The 17,662-nt window shown below is 33.7% G+C and overlaps 1 pseudogene; it reads left to right on the plus strand.

Moving 5' to 3' along the window:
• The first annotated feature begins 3,179 nt into the window (after positions 1–3,179).
• LOC116582372 overlaps positions 3,180–17,662 on the plus strand; it is a 46,017-nt pseudogene continuing 31,534 nt past the window's right edge.

Below are 17,662 nucleotides of genomic sequence, written 5' to 3' on the forward strand. Positions count from 1 at the left end.
ACAGAGAGATACACAGACAGAATAGAATACATACAAAGGTTCTACTAGTAACATCAGATTTTGTTTCTAATCGAAAAGATGGACATATATCTGTGGGAATAAACAGTAGCCCATTGTGATATTCCATTTATAGCTTGAAGAAGTTGAAAGACAGTATAAAACTGATCATTACAAATTCAATCCCATTTAATTCTAATGGTGTTAATGGTGCTGTTTATCAAGCCTATAATGAATTTGGTTTTGATTCCTTAGGTAATTCACCACATGAGATTTTCTCTCTTCCCTCTTCAATACTCTAAGCTGATAATCATTCCTCCCCCTATTCAATTTAAAATAGTAGAGACTATACAATTTGGTTTAGGAAATTAAGGTTTTAATTAAGACTTTTCATTTATTTGCTGTGTTGTTTAAAGTCATATAGCACCATGTCTCTCTGTTCACATGTATAAATAATAAAAGTACCTAACTCACAGGAATAATGTGGAAAGAAAATGTGACCACACATATCGAAGTATTACCCATAGCCTGTTGTGAATAAATCATTGTGTGACAGTAGTTCTCAAAGTATGGTCCTGGGAAGAACAGCAACAAAGTACGAGGAATTTGTTAGAAATGCAAAGCAATTATATCCCATCCCAGACCTACTGAATCAGAAACTCTATAGATAGAGTGTAGAAATCTGTCTGTCTAAAGATAGAGCCTAGTAATAAGCCAAGCAGGTGATGTTATGCTCAGTGAAGTTTAAGAACCATCAGTACAAGGAATCTAACTTGTCTTTCAACTTCTTTATAGAGTCTTCCCTGCTATAGTCCTTTTATGACCTCTTATAATTTATATCTAATGAATTTTCAAGGAATCATTGACAATGACATTGATCTTTTATATACATAAACTATTAAATATTTAATATATAATGAAAATCTCTCTAGATGTGTTCTTAAACATAATTATATAATATACAGTAACTTATGCAAATACCTATTTTAACTTTAATTAACTTTTACCTACCTCTGGAATTGGTGAAGATATCATACATCATGTCATATCAGGATCTAGGAAATATCAACATTTTGCTTCAACTTAGATTTCTCTTACTATTGTTGCCCAAATTCTGGTAACTTCCTTCCTTTTTACCTCCCTTCCATCCTTTTCTTTCTGTCTTTTTTTCATTCATGATACATATCATCATTTGCCATGTTTGCTTTCCTTAAATAGTGCTGTTATTACTATTGCAATTGTATAACAATGTCTTCATGCATTTGTTTTTAACTCATTTTAGATAAAAAAAAAATTCATTAGAATAACATAGAGGAAGAGAAGCTAAAAGAGCAGCAAAAACAACCAGTAATAGAGGTATTATTTAATGAAACTTTTATTGAGTTTTTTATGTGCATATGTTTAGTTGTAATGTAAAATACTTTCTTACTCTGGATTAAGGAAGAAAAAAAAAACTACCTTGTATAATGTCTGCCTTCAATATATGTTTTTTTCTCTTCTTCTCTCTCTCAAGTGTCTAATACTTCTGTGTTCTGTCTTCTGCCAACACTGCTTTAATGGATTTGTGTTTTATGCTTCATTCCTTTGGGCAAAAACAGAGTAAATCCAAATTGTTTACAAGATAAAAAACGGACTCCCTACCAGAGAGAAATAGATCTTTATTAAACATCTCTGGCTCAGCTGTTTAGGGTTTTAATACTTAACCATTTCTATACCACTGTTTGGTGTTTGCAAAAACATTCTTGCACTATAAAACAGTACTCATTTTCTTGTCATTTTGATTATTTTTCTCCTATGTTAACAGTTTTGTTCATAATAACATAATGAATTATCCTAAGTATAATGTAACTTATAGAATTACTTATGTCCCCAGCAAACTTCTACCTATTTTAACTCATTTAATATTAAGTATAACCTTATAAATAAACTTTGTCCTCGTTTTATAGATGAAAAAAACAGAAGAGAAAAGAGTTTAAATGACCTGATCCAGACCACATAATAAAAGTGGTAAAGTAGGGGTTTAAATGATGGTGGTCTTGTTATAGAGCCCTTGGTCTTAACTAATTCAAGAAAATACCAATGACAAAACTTAAGAGTGTCTTTTCACAAATTCCACTTCAATCATCATAATCTTTTCTTTCTTTCTAGCAGGGCTAGGAGAAAGTGTCAGCATTAGCTGCTAGGACTTTACATAATTTTGAAACTCATCTGTTAATTGTTAGATTACTATTTCTGGGGGCGCCTGGGTGGCTCAGTGGGTGAAGCCTCTACCTTCGGCTCAGGTCATGATCTCAGGGTCCTGGGATAGAGCCCCACATTGGGCTCTCTGCTCGGCGGGGAGCCTGCTCCCCCCACTTTCTCTGCCTGCCTCTCTGCCTACTTGTGATCTATCTCTGTCAAATAAATAAATAAAACCTTAAAAAAATAAATATTACCATTTCTGCAGAAGAAATATCCACTTTGGATAAAGAGCTTCAGAAAAACATAAAGAGGATCTGGCTTGCTTCTTTCTTACCTTTTCCCCCATCTTCGAGGAATTTTTTTTTTTTCTTTAAGATTTAATTTATTTGTCTCAGAGAGAGAAAGAGAGAGCACAGGAAGGTGGAATAGCAGGCAAAGGAAGCACCAGGAGCCCAACACAGATCTCAGTTCCTGGACCCCGGGATAATGACCTACGTGGAAGGCAGATGCTTAACCAAATGAGCCACCTAGGTGTCCCATCTTCCCTCACTTCTGATGCTCCACTCCACACTGGAAAAGTGCCTAACTCAGAGGACTACTGGAGACAGAGAGAATCCCTGATTATATTCATTTCGATTGAGGGTGCATTTGATTACTCCTTCCCTATAAAATATTCAGTCTTAGAAAATTTTATTCTGCATATATTCATAGTTCTTTTTTTCTTCCTATTAGTTTGCCTTTGAATTCTTATCACAGTTTATCTTCTGTTTTTTCATTCTTCTACTGTATGTTTTTGCATCTTTGGCTTCCTTGGGTTTCTTTTATTTTGTTTCTTTAGTTATTCATATTTACTTTAAAAATATAATGTTTTCCAGGTAGGGATGAGGCTAAGGTCAATGAGATACTTGCCCTGGGACACAGTATTTAAGATAGCACCAGAAGTCTCTGTAATCGAGATATATAATATTTTTGTAATATCTTAAAAAAGTCACTGGCAAACAATGTCATCTCTTTTTATAAACAAAGTTTTACTGGAACAAGCACTGGGATTAGGTGAAGTAAGTGATCACAGTCATGAAAATGCAGAATCAAATTGTCTTTTATTTGAAGTTTTTCTTTTTTTAATGTTTTTAAAATTATTTTTTACTTTTAAAAATATTTCATTACCACCTTGTGGCAGTGGTCTCACCCACATCACCCTAGTCTCAACCTGAAAATATATAGAGTATTGTTTTTTATAAGTAATCCTGGAGCCCACTTTCATACTCTAATTATTATTATTTTCCCCATGAGATCTACAGTCAACAATCTTTCCCAAAAACTAATGATTCTGTTCTTATTACTAGTACATATGGATTAGTAGATTTTTATTAGGTATTCAACAGATACCAGGCTATATAAAGTATGGCCTACTACACAAATTCAGAGCACAAGTTCAATACATCTCTTTTATTTTCCAAACAAAATGTAATAAATCTTCCCCATATCTGTGATGAATTTCAGTGTCTAACTCTTGGTGTGCTTTTCAGAATTTCCAAAACTATATAAGGTTATGGCACTCATAATAGTTATCTGAATGACTTCCACACTAAACTGGAAATAATGCACCTAAAGAATAAACATTACTGAACTGTTCTTCCTTACCATTTTTCTTTGGTGTCGCACGGTGCCCTCTAGTCCTCCACAGAACAATAGCCACTGCCAGTGCATTTTGTAATAATGCTTTCCTGGCCTGGAATTTAACACAAACTGCCATAATTCTATATAGCAAAGAGATCTAAATCCCTTCCAGGTAAATTTATTTGTGTTCTCTTCCATTCTCTGCTTATTTACCTATTTTCAGCCTTTATTCTGAGAACTCAAGCAATGTACTTGGTCTTCTGGAAAAGCTTCTGGCATCAGTCTTATGGAAGGAAGATGTAGTATTTCCAAAGAACCTATACTCCTTGTCTTGAGATTAGTTCGACAGCCTAGACTCCCCCACAGCCTCAGGTAATTTAACATCAGGATTTTTGAACTTTTACACACTGAGCCAAACTGCCCACGGATACATGTCTCCTAACTTTAATTTCCAATGATCAGGTATGGAATATTGTTTGTTTCCCCCTGGAAAGTACTGGATTTTTATGTATATAGGATCCTTTTCCTCTCATATTTTATTTTCTATTCTAGCTTTGCCAAGTAGGGGGTATTCTATAGGGTCACAAAGAAATAGAAACCCTAAATAGTAGTTTTCCATAAAGATTCATAGAACCAAGATGGAAACCTTTTTCAAAAGAAATTAATCAATTAATTAACTAAGCATATTTGTTCTCCCTAGTTGAGGAATGCTTATTTTTTTTCTTTCCTTGTTCATCCGCTTCAATCCACAGAGAAAAGAATTTGTTATGTTCTTTTCTCTTGAAGACATTTTGTTTCCTAAAGTAAAACAGAACATTTCAGCTAACATAGGGCCTGATATTGAGCCATATTTTCTGGAGGATGTCAATCACAAAGTACAAGGCTTTGCTTCCACTTGCTTTGGTCTCCTGCTGTTTTGCCCTTTCCTCCACACAAACACAGTTGGCTCCCATTACAGCCTCTTTCCTTGGTTTTCCTTTTCATTGGTCTTCTGGTATTTGGCATCTCCTACCTGCCGCCATCCCTCCAACCCCTGCTAATCTCTATTTCTTTGCCCAGATTTAGAGGACCTTCAGTCCTACATTCACAAACTTAGATCTATAGACTGATGACAGGGATCAAAGACAATTTGGGGAGAGAACCAAAGATTCCTTTAGGCTTCACATCTAAAGCACAGTTGCACTTATGATTTTATAAGATATACACTTAGCTATTAATTCTGCTAATATTTTCATTGTCACTTATCTAACTTTCCAGTTTTAAATTCTCTATTTGTTAAGTGCAGGAAGAAGTAAGTGGAGGGGTTTTTTGTTTTATCAGTTTGAAAATGCTATTATATATGATTGTATTTATAATCCTCTTAACCATTCTATGTCTCAGGTGGTCAGTTGTTTCTTAAGTGCAATATTAGAAATTTGGAAACCTTAAATAACATTCACATAATTACAGGAATTGGGACAGCTAGGATTTGAATCCAGTTTTCTTGGTTCCAGTTGTTGGCCTCTTAATCATCATGTAGGAACAGCACACCTTATGCATTTAGAGGTCCCTGCAAGGTTCTCTGACACTTCTACATTACTCTACCATTTCATTACTCCATATAGCATTTCACTCCAAAGACAGGTTTTGAGCTTTGTCAGATAAGATGTGGGTGAAGATGTTTGGATTGAGGATCATTTCCCTTTTCCTCTCTTATTGCATCTCAAGAGCAAGAACCAGATGTAAATCAGGTCTGTTTAAAAGTATCATAGTGTGCAATTACACCTTTCTCCTACTGGCAATAATGTCCTCCAAATGCAGTAAGAAAGTGGACAATTTTCTAAAATGACATATTAACGGATGGTGTAAAAGTATATAATAGATACTAAGTATAGAAGACAAAAATATGGGATACACACACAAAAAAATGAGGGAATAGTCAGTCATCTTTAGAAATCCTTTACGCAATATTGCCTAAATTTTTTAAAATTATTTTGTAGGTCAAGTTTCCATGCCAGGTAGAAGCAGCCAACAATACAGGTCAGAAAATTATGACAGTGCTCTCTTACAACAATTGTCAAAGTCAGAATCTTTTCTGTGGAATAATTTTAAGTTCCACATTATCTAGCACAATTGAGGTGAAGCTTAGTCAGTATGTGCAGCAAATTATAGGCTTCAGTGTGGCAAACACTTGGGTAAAGATAATTCATGAAATCGACCCATTACTGTATAAATACCTTCCAAATCTTTTTCTTCTTAATAAAGAAAACTTGTCAAGATAAATAACCCAGTGGCACAAAATAACACTTTGTGTCTCATATTACCACTCACTAATTACCACTGAATTTTGCCTTTTGATTTTTAAAAAAAAATCACATTACTCCTTTTTTCTTCATTTCTGAAAACAATTTGCTAATCACTGTCATCAGTAAATTTGTTTTTCTTTTTCTGAGTCTTAGACAAACAGTAGTTTGGGCTGTTTTTCCAATATCTCCAAACATTTTGATCTTGGACCAGTTTGGGCATATATTATTAACAGTGTTTCAGTGTATAATGATGTAGGACTGTACACTGACACAGACCCCACAGTTATCATCAGACTAAGCCAAATATATGTACATGAAGAAGCTTTGGAATTTTTTCACATTTTTCTTTGCTATTCTGAAAGCAACACTACTCCTTAAAAGTAAAACTTTTGTGGGTTTTTTTGGTAATTTTAGAAAAGAATATAAATTTGTGACTATTTTTTAATCTTTCATCTGGTATCTAGGCAGTGATAATTTAATTCAAGAAAGAGATATCCATATCTATCATATATATTTTATGATAAAGACATTTTTAAAAATAAAATCAATTAACTTTAAATTTTCTTTTTTTAATTATTTTTTTAAGATTTTATTTATTTATTTGAGGGAAAGAGAGCTTGAACCCGATGAGGGGCAGAGGGAGAAGCCAACTCCCTGCTGAGCAGGGAGCCCAATGCAGGACTCAATCTCAGGACCCTGGGATCATGACCTAGAACAAAGGCAGACAGGTAACCAACTGAGCCAGCCAGGTTCCCTGAAATTTTCTTAAAGGCCAAGATTCTGCCTACCAAAACCTGGGCTTTGGTCCCAACTAAACATTTAATGTTCAACGGCACAGGATATATCCAGCCTACTGCCTGTTTTGTATGGCCAATGGCCTGAGAATGTTGTTTTTATTTTTTAAAGTGATTAAATGGGATGTCTGGGTGGCTCAGTTGGTTGAGTGTCTAACTCTTGATTTCAGTTTTGGTCATGATCTCAGAGTTGTGATATCAAGCCCCTCAACAGGCTCTGTACTGAGCATGGAGCCTTTTTAAGATTCTCTCTCTCCCTCTCTCAGCCCCTCCCCCATATCTTCCCTTCCCTAAAAATGTAAATAAATAAGTAAATAAACAAATAAAAGTGGTTCAAGAAAAATCAAAATAATATTTAATAATGTCATGTTAAAATTATACAAAATTCAAATTAGTGTGCATAATAAATTTTTATTAAACACTGGTTTACATAATGGCTGTTGCTATTTCTATACTGCAACAATACAGTTGAGTAGCTGAAACAGAGATTTTATGGACCCACAAAGACTACGGTAATGAATTTCTGACCTTTCACAGAAACTTTGCAGAACTCTGCTGTAGATGAACTAAAGTAAGTGATTACTGCCTACTGCCTGTTGGCCCTTGTGCCAAATTTTTGTATACATTTTTGTATTTAATCCTCATAAAATCTTGCACGGTAGGTACTATCATCAACATTTTCACAGGACTTAAATAATTGCCTCACTGCTTAAAGTTAGTAAGAGGCAGAGATATTATTCTAATTTTGGTGCTTCTGACTCAGAGGATGTTATTTAATTAAACTAATGCATTCCTTTCTTAGAAATTTTTACTCACTTTTACTAAAGTTATAAGAAAATATACATTTTATTAAAGAAATGATAATGGTCTATAGATGACAAATATCAGGAAACACTAGCATATAATTCCTTTTGTATGGAAGTAAACATTATTTACTGATGCATAAGGAAAAAAAAAATTGTTTCAGCTATTCATGCAGTAGCCCTGCTTGAATTTGTTGGGTGAATAGTCCTGAAACAACATTGAACAGTAACCATTCAAGCATCTAAAAATAGTATGTATTTTTCTAAGCCACCTTCAAGGTGTTTTTCAAGACCACCATTTTTGTATCTCAGTTTAAAAAGCAAATTATTATGATTATTTAATATGACTCTGGTTTTTCATTTTATAAAAAATACTTTCACACATATTTTATTTTACCTTCAAATCAGACAGTTAACAATTTTATTTATCATTTAGAAGTGAGAGAGTGGGGGGAAAAATAAGTAAATTAAATCCCAGAGAATAATGGACAGAGGCAGGACCAAATATTATGGTCTCAAGTACTAGTTCTCGGTTTGTTTCTTCCTGGGAGAAAGTCACTGGTTACATAACCATTCTTCTGTCAATGGCCAAGAATAAAGAGAGCTGCCTGTGTTTGAAGGTAAGAGAGATGAACTGATTTTTTTTTCCTTTTCTGTACTAATAAATGAACCTCATTAAGACATGAAGCATGGAAAACTACTGGCTATTTATTTAGAGCAAATTTGCTATTCTTATTTTTTATGTTTTGCTGTGATTTATAATTAGGAATTTTATTAAAAAATGTATTTAGTGAATAATTCTATTGTTTTTATTTTATTCTTCTGAAAAACACAAGGTAGTTTTTAAATCAAAGTTGACAGACCTATTTTTTCTCCATTAATTGAATGACATGATTTATTAAAATATTAAAATATTCAGGTAGTGAACATTTTTATGAGTAGTTACTTTTTATGCCATTCATAAGATGTTCCTATTAAAGTATGAACATTTTCAAATGCAAAACAAATATATCTTTGATTGGCTAAGTGAATTCTGTAGAGAGACTTTCATAGAGCAGGCCATGTCATTTTGTGTTTTTAATATGATCTGATGAACACCATTGTTCCCTTTATTCAAGAATTGTTTGGCTTTTCCCAGAACAAAGATGCTATGACTACAATTACAATTTTAGTTTTAAGATTATAGATTGTAATCATCCTATTACAGTACCTGATATGTCATATTCAAATAGACTTCCTTGCATATTACTTTCTACCAAGAATAAAGAAAAAGTATTTCCCTGAATGAATCCAAATTATGCTGAAGTCACAACTGTAGAATTAGATACCACTTTATTCTATAAAGCAACTGGGAATTGTAGACTTTAACTCTGTACTAAAATAAGAATCTTAGAGTTATAAATTTTACCTATAAATTATAGTTTTATCCATTAGAGTTTCCATTACATTTTAACCTGATTTACCTCATAATGGTGCTAAGGTATATGCTTAAAAAACGTACAATAAATAAATTATAAAAATTTTTTTGTTTTTTTTAATTTTGTCTCTTTTCCTTTCTGCTTTTGGTTCAAAAAATAGAATAAACAGAATTAGCAATACCATTCCATAATTATAGCATTACTATGATGGAGATTTTTTAAAATACTAGAGAAATGTTTAATTAGTAAAAAATAATATAGTCCAGAATCAGATTGGATTCAGAGGTAAATTTATTATAGTGAAATGATCTTGGAAATCCTGGAATATTTTTCTTCAAAAGAATGCTCTGCTGACTGAAAGCTAAGTTTCATGTTTCAAATGAAAGCATAACAACGATAATAATAATGTTGCATTGTAAGCGTACTGAGGTCTCTGCAAGTCAGGGATATTTGTCCAAAGAAATCACAGCCGGCAGTTAAGATGTCTGCAAGTGGCACGTATTATTAAAATTTTTTTTGGTATATTTTTTCTCTGAAGTAGGAAGCAAGGTGATCTCTTGAGAGTAAAAGGATAAGATCTAGATTAGAAGGTTTGGGAGAGGAGAAAAGGTTTAAAATAATTATTGTATTATACACACCCTCTTGCACACAGTGAATGCTGCCCATTGACTTTAAATTATAGATAGCATTTGCAGAGCCTAAGACTGTTTGTAATCCTGCCATTTCAACTGAATTGTTGAATCAGTTTGGTCAAACACCATGTTAATAAGGTCAAAAAGCCAGTCAAACTGGTTGTCTGACATGAATGACTGTGTGACTACAGTGATTAGGAGAAACAGCCCTGAACTCACACTCATCTTCAAACCTTGTCTTCTGAAAAGCTGTCCTCTTTCGGGTGCTAGGCTGTTCCTATATATTATGTTCACGTGAATGTTCCTCAACGTGTTAGAGCTCACACTTCCTGTTGAAAGCAAAGTAAATTCTATGCCTTCTCCTAAAGTTTTCAAATTCAAACAATTTTTTTAAATGCCAAAAGAAAGAGTCAGTTGGTTTTCAAAAAAAAGATACTTCGTCTTTATTATCATGTGAGTCCATGCCTATTTTACAGGAAATTGTCAGGTCAGCAGTGGCCTTGAAACTTCACTTTGTTCCATTATTTCTATATGCCTATCAGGGAAATTGTGTGTTAGTAAACACGTCATAAAAAAATCCTGTTTTCCAAAATCTAATTCTTGTTAACTTTACACTGATACTTACCATAATAATATATTAAGCACACTGGTATTAATTTTGTGTGACCTACTCACCATGTGACACAGTTATTATTGTACAGGCATGGTAGAACGTAGGTTAAGGCATTTATCAACTTAGCTTGAGTCAGTAATGTTTCATTTGTGGCTTCCTACTCTTTACATATTGAAATCAATCTTTGCATTAAAATAATAGGATAAATCAAACCCAGACCTGGACTCTGAGTAACTTGTGTTATGGGTATCTCTGTGGGGCAAATAAGATCTACTTGAAAATCATTTTTGATAAAATTATAAATTACTGAAAAGCCCAATACCATTAGCTAATTGAAAAGACTAAACATTATCATTACTTAAAATGATATGTAACTATGAGCATCTTTCAATAATCCCTTGATAACTTTACTGGAAAAAAATTGAAAACTGAAATTTGATACTACAAAAGGAGTTTTAAGTTTCAAAATCTTACTGATCATCCTATACATCACACTCATCATGACCCAGATGATCTCCCACTGCTTCTAGCCTCATCCAAGACCTATAACTGACCCTATGTGTCCTTGAGGACTTTAAGAGCAAAAGAGAAGAATTTTCTCATGCTCCTACTCCCACACATTAAAATAAGAAGTGAAGAGGAGCCTGCATGGCTCAGTCATGCAAGCATCTGACTCTTGATTTCAGCTCAGGTCATGATTTCAGGATGGTGAGATTGGGCCCCACTTCGGGTTCTGTGCTGAGTGTAGATTCTGATTAAAATTCTCTCTCTTCCCTCTCTCTCTGTCCCTTCCCTCCTTAAACAAATAAATGAATGAATAAATAAATAAATAAGGTGTAGGCAATCAAGAGGGGTACAGGTTGGAGAAGGAATAGTTCACTAAAACAGGAAACACTGAGAAGAAAATACTGAATAATGGGCTAAAGATTATGAAATTAGTACTATAATGAAATCAAGGTAACCATGAGAAAGAGAAAAAATATAGATGGTGAGTTACCAGTTGCATATAGAGTTGAAGTTATTAATAATAGTGTTTTTACCTGGAAAGATAAATTTTAGAGTCCTCATTGTTATTAGCATGACTTGGCAGACTACAGTCACAAGGTTAGTAAGTATCAGTATCATTCTGCCTTACAAGTTCTCTCATTTAAAAATCCTACACAAATGGCTCCGATATATCTCAAACATACCATTTTCTCTCTCCCTCTTCAAATCACTGATATCTCATTCCCAGTCTCCAGAGACAGCCTCATATACTTCTAATTTATACTCTTGTCTCCTTTTCCAAGCACAGCTTCTTGTCCTCAAAAGATACGTTTTCTTCAAAAACGGGACCTTATGAATCAAATCACTACTTTGATCCAGCCATCCTAAACGATCTATTTAAAATGCATCATTATTGTTCATACAGTATTGCCTAAGCTATGCATCATGGTCTGGCCCGCCTGCATTTTCCACCTTATCTGGTTCTACTCCTTCTGTGCTCCATCAGTATTGTTTCAGCGCTTTCCTTGCACCAGTCTCCTTCCCCTGCAGGGATTTCTGTATATCTTGCATAGATTATAGTCATTCTACCTCCTTACCATAAAATATGGACCAGTGTTGTTTCATTAATTCAATCATTTTGAGTTACTACTGCAAATTCTAAAGTGCACTGCACACAGGGAGAAAAAAGGGAAGAGTAACCAAGATGTAAGTGGCTGTTCAAATATGAATAAAAGAGTCTGAGTGTAGCCATAAAACAAAACACTTTGGAAAGGTATTTATAATAGAAATTATTGTAACTAACAAGAAATTACTGTACTAAGTTATACTGTGGGAGCATTTGTTTGTCTGCTGAGGAGACAGCCATGAAATAGTCTTGTTCTTTTATTGGTTTGTTCTTGGCTCAATTATCAAGTTTTATAAATCCTTTAGTCTTTAAATTTAGGGGGTGTCATGTATCACATAGTTTTTTCCCTCATTACACTTTGATCGAAGATGATCTCTTTTTCCTATAATTTAAGACAGTCTTTTTTATTTTATTTATTTATTTATTTATCTTAAAGATTTTATTTATTTATTTATTTATTTAAAGATTTTATTTCCTTATTTGCCAGAGAGAGCACGAGCGCACAGGCAGGCAGAGTGGCAGCAGAGGCAGAGGGAGATGCAGGCTCCCAGCCGAGCAAGGAGCCCAATGTGGGGCTCGATCCCAGGACGCTGGGATCATGACCTGAACCGAAGGCAGCTGCTTAACCAACTGAGCCACCCAGGCATCCCAAGACAGTCTTTTTTTATAGAAATAAAGTGACTGTTACTTTTATAATTATGCCCCTTGTTCTTTAGGTAGACAAGAAAAATGATTTCTAGATTACTTTAATGGGCAAAACTAGGTGTAATTGAAAAGATTAGGGTTTTTTTTTTTCATTTTTTAAAAAAATCTGATAACTTATATATGCTTCATGAATTTTAGCTGTCTAAATGGACGAAAGGATTCTTGAACCATTTATGATTTTTCAATTTGGGATCTTTATAGGTTTCTTAACTTTTTTGTTAAGTACTAAAAACCTGTGCTTATAAGCGTTATGAGTAAGACCAATTTTCAAGCTAATAGTTCCAGGTATTTCAGGCTGAATATATGAAAGGTAATTTCAGTTTAAGGTTAATAATATGCTAAAACCTTGGGAGCTTGTGCTCAGAAAATTTAGAACCTACATTAATTATAATACTATATTTAAAATATATATATTGATCATAATAATTGGGTAGATTTTATCTATCCAAAAAAAAAAAAAAGCAATATTGGTTATTTACTGCTGCTCTTGCATTTTTCTCTATTTTTGTATGCATGACCAAAAGCCACAAAGTAGAAATTAGTCACTGAAAACAGAAACCACTAACCAAAAACATTAAAAATAAGCGGAATTATTTATTTTGCCTAATGAATTGCCTATCTGTGATGTAGATACCCAGGCAATCAACAATAGGATAAAAATACAATATCAAAATTATTTATGTCTGTACTCGACTATAGCTTTATTCTGAACAGGATTTTAAAAAACAGGTCTTAATTTTATTGAAAAAAGAAAATAATTATATAAATTTTATATTCCCTTTCTAAATAAGCAAATGTTAAAACGTACTTGAAAATAGCCATTGACTGCCTTTAACAATTATCTTAACCTGTAGATATGAAAATAATGGCTTCTCAGTCCAGACTTAGGTGATTTTTAGTGAGTTCTGTACATTAATCTTTGTTAATGACTTAAAAGCTCATAATTTCATATATATCAGAAATTAGTAAAGTGTATGTTTATAGACTATTTTGTGATCTCATCTGGTAAAAAACTGAGTCGTCTTTTTTTTCCAATCATCAAGTATTCAGCAGCAAGAACATAGTTTATGAATCCATTAATAAACATTTCAAGATACTTCCAAATGTCTGGGATAGCCTTGGGCCTTTTATGAATCATCCCATAAAATACAGTCTAAAAGCATCTTTAGGATATTATAACATGACCATTTAAAGAAGTCATTTTAAAAAAGGAAACAATAAAATTTAAATACATTTCTGTGATAAATATGAATAAATATACATATATAAAAATAAGAAAGAAGGAATTCAAACTGCTTTTCCTAATCCTATCCATTGGATATACTAGTTATCCTTTAAAAAAGGTAATACATATAACATTCCATTTATATAATTGAACATTTTAAAAATAAGCTTTGCGTTTCCTTTGATAAGTGTGAATCCATGTTTCACTGGCATGGCTATTCTTTTCAACTGCCCTTTACCAACACCCATAGCTTTTTTCAAATTTTATTTTGTATCAGAAAAATTCAGTTCTGACTGGTATTGACAAACATTCCATTAAAATCAGTAAGCCAAGTAAAGGGTTTTGTTTTGTTTTTTTTTAAGAAAATTACACAATATAAATCTCCTTAAAATTCTCCAATAGCTTTCTATTGTCTAATGGACAAAACGCCTAATTACTTAGGCTAGCCCTTAAGTATATCTGATCCCTGCCTGCCTTCCAACCTTCTCCTTTTCCTCTACCCACCTTGGCCCACTTTCAGTGGCTTTTCAGAACCTCCCGCATACATATTTTCTCCCTTCTGCCTTACTTCCTCAGGAATGTTAAGGTTGGACTGTCACGATGCCTTCCAATACGGTCTCCCTCCTCCCATTTAGCCATTGCCATCAACTAAAAGGGTCAGGATCATGAAGACAAATATTGTATCTCCTTTGTTCACCATAATATAGCCAGCACTTAGCACAATACTAGGAGGTAAACATACGCTTATTAAATGAATGAATGTACTAATTAGTAATGCTGACAGTACACTTAACCTGGTAGTGGCAGCAGCAATTGCATTAGCACCTTCACTTCTCTCTCTGAGAGCAAAAGAGATCCATGTCTCTTTTGTGGTCATTTGGTAAAGTTCACAAAACTCTTTTGCCTCTGTTACCCTGTTCTGACCCTGGCAAGAGCCTTCATGAGTCAGCAGTGTTTTCCTTAGTTTTTCAGCATTAGAGTTGAGATCTGAGGGTAGAAGGAGAGGTAAAATGAAACCCAGCAAGAAAAGCTAACATCCATATATTCTGAGTTGAAGTACAGCCATTGTTTCTGCAAACCAACAGAAAATGTGTTTCTTACTAATTTCCTGTATTTGTTCCACATCCGAGACAGAGGTCAACAGACAGTGACGACTATTTTTAGATTTTGGATTAAATAAGTATTTCATACACTCAAAGTAGTCAGTTTTCTCTATACATTACTACATCTATCCTTTATTATCTTTTTCTAAAACTTGCCTGAGCTTCCTCTCCTCTTACTTGTGTTACTCCTTTCCTCTAATCAGTGCTAATGGCTTGTTAAATTTAATACTGATAAAAATTATTTTCAAATGATAAGGAGATACTGAAATGAAACTTTGCTTTATCACTTAAAAACTAGGTTTTTCTCATTGGTTGACTGAATTGACTGTTACTATTTAGATGTACATATAACTTTAACTTCGCATTTCTGTAAATAAAATGGAAGACAGATATTGAGAAATTAGCTAAACTGCTCCAAATTATTGCTGCCTTGACATACTTTTCTGTGCCCAAGTTGCTTACTGGGGAGACTAAACTAACATTATCCCCTCATGCAAGTACAGGCCCTACATAATATCTTGCAGTCACAAGTAAATGTACATTCCAGATAGAACTCCCCAAGTGCCCTTGTGATAAGCACTTTCCCTCACAGGCAGAGGTTTTCCCCTCAGTGTATCCCTTAGATAAGATCTTCACCCAAGCTTAAAAAAAGCCCACACTCTTTTTGGTCTGAATTGAACTACCAACCTTAGCTTGGAAACCCAAACCTCTCCACCCTCAGACCCTGATAAAGGAATATGCTCCTGGGTCCGGAACCTCTTTTTGCCTGCACCCTGCCTTGACTTCCTGTGGGTGGCCCCTTGAAAGGACTGTGTAGTTCCTCCAGGGTCTGTGAGTAATAAACTCCTCTATTTCAATTTCCTTGTGGTCTTTTGTTGAACATGGACTACAGTCTGGACAGCCTGGCTTCTGGTTAACAAATGCCAATTGTTAAAAGTCAAAACAATAGGTTATATTAAATTTCTATTATACATACCCTAATTTATTTTATGTCTGTATACATGGTTAAAATTCTTTTCCTTTACAAAGTATGACTATATATGGTATTTCACTTTAAAAATAATGATTTGAGGTACAGGCAAAGTTAAATAGAATCTAAAGAGAGAACACTGAATCAATGTTGGGTGGACAAACTTATTACGCCAAAAGTATTCATAAGGTGAAAACAAAAAATGGAAGCACCTATGGAGCGCCTGGGTGGTTCAGTTGGTTAAGTAATTGCCTTCAGCTCAGGTCTTGATTCCAGGGTCCTGGGATTGAGCCCCGCATTGGGCTTGCTGCTCAGCGGCAAGCCTGCCTCTCTCTCTCCCTCTGCCTGCTGCTCTGCTTACTTAGGCTGTCTGTGTGTGTGTGTGTGTGTGTGTGTGTGTGTGTGAAATAAATAAATAAATAAATCTTTTTAAAAAAATGGAACCACTTAGGAATGCAATATATAATGACTGCCACACTTGTTCAGATCTAAGATACTCTCAATTTAAAAATGCATCACTCTCAAATGTAGGACTACAAAATAATAATAATAGTAATAGTAATAATAATAATAATAATAATAATGGTACTGTCAATTAAGCAATGAAAAATGCCTTAATGATGCACTCTCAAGGTGTTTCACACTACCCTAATTCTGTGTTGAAATTTTGTTCAAGCGTTTTCAAGAAGTTTGTCAACATTTTCACTTTCGGTTTTATGGTCTAGAAGGTTCTATCCAATATCCTTGGAAGGATGTCAGTAACAAAACATACTATGATTTCAACTACTCTTTCCTATTTTCCTTTGTAAATCCTGTAAACCACATTGCTGTCTTGCAAATAAATATGCAATTGTAATAGTTATCCATTAACATGCATTTTTCTTTAGTGATACATCAAAGTACATTCTACTGTTTTCTCATACCTTTATGTATACCTAATAATCATTATCTTGAATACCCCATGTCACTTTTTGTAAGAGATTTGAAGAGCAATTAAATCTAAAATCATTTTATAAAAGTTGCATATAAATTGAAGTGAAAAGTGTGTGAAAATATTATGGCTAATATCATATATGTAAAGAAAATTTCAACAACTACAAAATGGCTGCCAGCAAAAAGCAATTATTAGGTATCGCCAATTGTACATGTCCCAAATTCAGAAAATTCAGAATTATGATGTGTATGTATTGGGAGAGGGGTGCAGGTATGGGGAGAGAGAGAGAAGTGGAACTTGAAACAAAGAAACATTATATGAAGCAGGCGAGTGGACATAAAACCCAGGGAAATATCATTATATTCATATCCTATGTTGTTTTTTTCCCTTCTATGCACTAATGCTTTTAATAGAAATGTGAATAAAAAATGATAAAAGTAAATATTTCAAATATATTGTTCGTTTTTTACAAATACATAGAATGAGAATTATTTGAATCGTTGAATACATATATATAACCACAGATGTATAAAAATACACGTAAATTTTACAATAAGCAGTTGCATCAAATTTAGCTTTCTAAATGAACTGTCTGCATTACAGGTGCAAACACTTGTATAAAATTCAAATTTTCATCAGGAAAGATTAGGCAAAAATGTACAATACAACATGCTAACATACATTTTTTTTCTGAGGGGCAAATATGGTCTTCAAATATGCAAATGCACATTGCTCTGATTACTCTGTTACATGTTCATTGAAAGAATTTA

The sequence above is a fragment of the Mustela erminea genome, chromosome 2 (assembly GCF_009829155.1).
Source record: "Mustela erminea isolate mMusErm1 chromosome 2, mMusErm1.Pri, whole genome shotgun sequence".
Taxonomy (NCBI): domain Eukaryota; kingdom Metazoa; phylum Chordata; class Mammalia; order Carnivora; family Mustelidae; genus Mustela; species Mustela erminea.